The sequence below is a fragment of the Bombina bombina genome, chromosome 5, assembly GCF_027579735.1.
Source record: "Bombina bombina isolate aBomBom1 chromosome 5, aBomBom1.pri, whole genome shotgun sequence".
Lineage (NCBI taxonomy): Eukaryota > Metazoa > Chordata > Amphibia > Anura > Bombinatoridae > Bombina > Bombina bombina.
Genome location: NC_069503.1, coordinates 440,348,567 through 440,352,419, shown reverse-complemented (window position 1 = coordinate 440,352,419; position 3,853 = coordinate 440,348,567).

Sequence of the window (3,853 nt, the reverse complement as noted above, 5' to 3'; positions counted from 1 at the left end):
TGAACTGCCGGCGGGGTTTATTGCATAGGTGAAATTACGGGCGGTGCGGGTTGCAGCGATTGCACTGAAGCCTGCGCCGTATATGTAATCTCGCCCAGCGACGGAAGATCAGAAGAAAGAGAAAGCACAGAGCAAGTGCTGCAGTGAGTATATAAACACTTTTGTGTCAGTATCCTGGACAATAATGTCTTGGTACTGCAGTAAATAAAGAACATTGCAGTACTTAATTTTGTTTTGTCCCTTTAAACTTTGAAACAGCTTTTTACCCCTTTTCCTTGGTAAGATTATACATACTCATAATCACTATGAAGAGAGGAATTATGAGGCTATTTGTACATTTTTACAATCTTCCCAATTCCCTTACCTCCTAACAGATTATGAGGGTAGGAGTAAGCAGACATAGATGTTACTATGTGCCAAAGTCACTAATTTTTTAATTAAAACAAAAATTAAACATAAAAAAACATGCTCAATATAATGATTTATTTGAAGCAATAATTAGCTTGAGAATAATATGCAGATGTATTCTGTTAAATTATGTTAGTTATTTACATTAAAAAATGTCAAATTGTAGCATTCATAAATCAATGGGTGCAGCCATATTGTAACCTAGATTTACATCTCTGCTGACACTGAACAGAGACATCTATAAATTAGTCACTAGAGTGCGCAACCAATGACATTGGGGAATATAAAAGTGTAAAGTTTGGAGTCTACACTTTCACTTCTAACAGGAACTGGAGAGACCACAAATTAAAGAGTTAAATTGCAGGAAAATGGGGCAAAAGAAATAAAGTAAATGTAAGTTTTTTGAAGGGACATTAAACCCATAACTTAATCCCCAGAAAATGTTTAATTATGTGTAAAAAAAATAAAACATTTTGCAATGTACTTTTTAATGACTTTCCTGTAAATTACCTTTGACAATTGTGTTCACTCTTTTTCATAACACCCCCCCAAACAAACAACATTTAGATGCTGCTCTGCTTCATATGGATGTCAAAAAATGTTGGAACACAATGTCCCTTAAAGGGGCAGTCTACACCAGAATTTGTATTGTTTTAAAAGATAGATAATCCCTTTATTACCCATTCCCTAGTTTTGCATAACCAACACAGTTATATTAATTTACTTTTAACCTCTGTGATTACCTTGTATCTAAGCCTCTGCAGACTGCCCCCTTATATTAGTTCTTTTGACAGACATGCATTTTAGCCAATTAGTGCTGGCTTCTAGGAGCTCCACGTGTTTGAGCACAATGTTATCTATATGACACACATGAACTAACACCCTCTAGTGGTGAAAAATTGTCAAAATGCCCTGAGAGAAGAGGCGGCCTTCAAGGGCTTAGAAATTAGCATACAAACCTCCTAGGCTTAGCTTTCAACTAAGAATACCATGTGAAGAAAGCAAAATTGGTGATAAAAGTAAGTTTGAACATTGTTTAAAATTGCATACCCTATCTGAATCATGAAAGTTTATTTTGGACTAGACTGTCCCTTTAAGCAGCTCTAAAAACTTTAATTCAAAGATTACTTTTCTATGTTTAAAGCACTTGTTTTCAAACTTGTCCTCAGGCCTCCCCAACAGGCCAGGTTTTAAGGATTACCTTGGATGAGAGCAGGTAAAATAACCACGTTTACTAATCAGCTGATTATTTAACCTGTGCTCCAATTCAGATATCCTCAAAATCTGGCCTGTTAGGGAGGTATGAGGACAGGTTTGAAAACCAGTGGTTTAAACGGATAGGAAGGTCAAAATCAAATCAAACATATCCTGACCAGCAGCAATGTGCTAATTGGGAGCTAGCTGGATTGGTGGCAGTACAAATAAGTTTCTTGTCATTTGCTCAACAGATGTTTTCAGTTAACTCTCAGTAGTGAATTGCTGCTCTGGAGCTGACTTAACTATGTGTTTAATCCCATTTGCAGGATTAAACAAATACTTATGTGCAAGCAATAGTGCAATAAAATGCCCTAAGATATATTAGAACATTTACTTTTTGCACTTTTATATTTTCTTAAAGGAACAAGAGAGTCAAATTTAAACTTTCATAAATCAGATAGGACATGCGATTTTAAACAACTTTCCAATTTACTTTTATCATCAAATTTGCTTTGTTTTCTTGGTATTCTTTGTTGAAAGCTAAACCTAGGTAGGCTCATTTGCTAATTTCTACGCCTTTGAAGGCCACCTCTTTTCTCAGTGCATGTTGACAGTTGTTCATAGCTAGACAGCGCTAGTTCATGTGTGCCATATAGATAACATTGTGCTCACTCCTGTAGAGTTATTTATTAGTCAGCACTGACTTGCTAAAAATGCAAGCCTGTCAAAAGAACGTAAATAAGGGGGCAGCCTGCAGAGACTTAGATACAAGGTAATCACAGAGGTAAAAGTGTATTAATATAACCGTATGGTTATGCACAACTGGGGAATGGGCAATAAAGGGATTATCTAATTTTTAAGTAGACTGTCTTTAACCACCAAAGGACCACTAAATGCAGTAGAATTACATAATTAACAAGTGCATAATAAAAAGACAATAATTTAACACCTACTCTGAATTTCAAATAAGCAGTACATTTTATTCTGACAATTTTTGTTTTCTGCCATTTTCCGGCCCCCTGTATCTTGTGACAGACATCAGCCAATCAGAGACTAGTATAGGTATACCCTGTGAGCTTGTGCACATGCTCAGTAGGATCTTGTTCCCCAGAAAGTGTGAATATAAAAATGGAAGTAAATTGGAAAGTGTCTTTAAAACTACCGGCTCTTTCTGAATCATAAAACTTTATTTTGACTTGAATGTCCCTTTTATTGCTGCTCTTAAAGGGACATTATACTGTAAAATAGTTTTTCCCTTAATGTGTTTACAATTGCTTTTTTTACCAACTGCAGAGTAAAAAATGTATGAAAATTAGTTTTTAAGTTTTTTTTGTGTATATTAAAGGGACAGTCAACCATAGAATTGTTCTTGTTTTAAAAGATAGATAATCCCTTTATTACTCGTTCCCCAGTTTTGCATAACCAACACAGTTATATTAATATTCTTTATACCTCTGTGATTACCTAGTATCTAGGAACCTTCTTCCAGCACCCTGATCACATGACTGACTGTTTATTATCTATTGTCTTAAATTTAGCATTGTATTGTGCTAGATCTTAAATAACTTTCTGTGCCTGAACACAGTGTTATCTATATGGCCATATGGCCAGCGTGTACTTTCTGTCTCTTTGTGTTGAAAAGAGATTTAAAAAGCATGTGATAAGAGGCAGCCCTCAAAGGCTTAGAAATTAGCATATGAGCCTACCTATGTTTAGTTTAAACTAAGAATACCAAGAGAAAAAAGCTAATTTGATGATAAAAGTAAATTGGAAAGTCAATTAAAATTAAAAGTCCTATCTGAATAATGAAAGTTTAATTTATACTTGACTGTCCCTTTAAAGCTCTTGTTTTGTGTTTTGAAACCACAACCTAATAAAATAGGTTGAGCTTGTAGGTATAATCAGATCTCATTACTTTATCACATTGTGTACATATACCTGCTTCTTTATCTTATATCTGTCCATAAACCAATCACCAATACTTGGAGAGAACAATGGAAAATCAAAATGTTATTACCTTATCTCTGCTATATCCCACTGGGAGTGTAATTTCTTCTGCTGGTTGTGTTTACACAGCTTATCTATAGCTTGGACCTGCGGCCACAAACTTTCAGAATAGGTGGGGATACCACATGCTAAATCAACTATTTTAAATGCCAATATAAGGGTAAAGGAGCTACTTGTAAACAATTTAATACACTCCAGCAGGTAAAGTGAATCATTGGGAACAAATTAAAGGGGAGAAAAA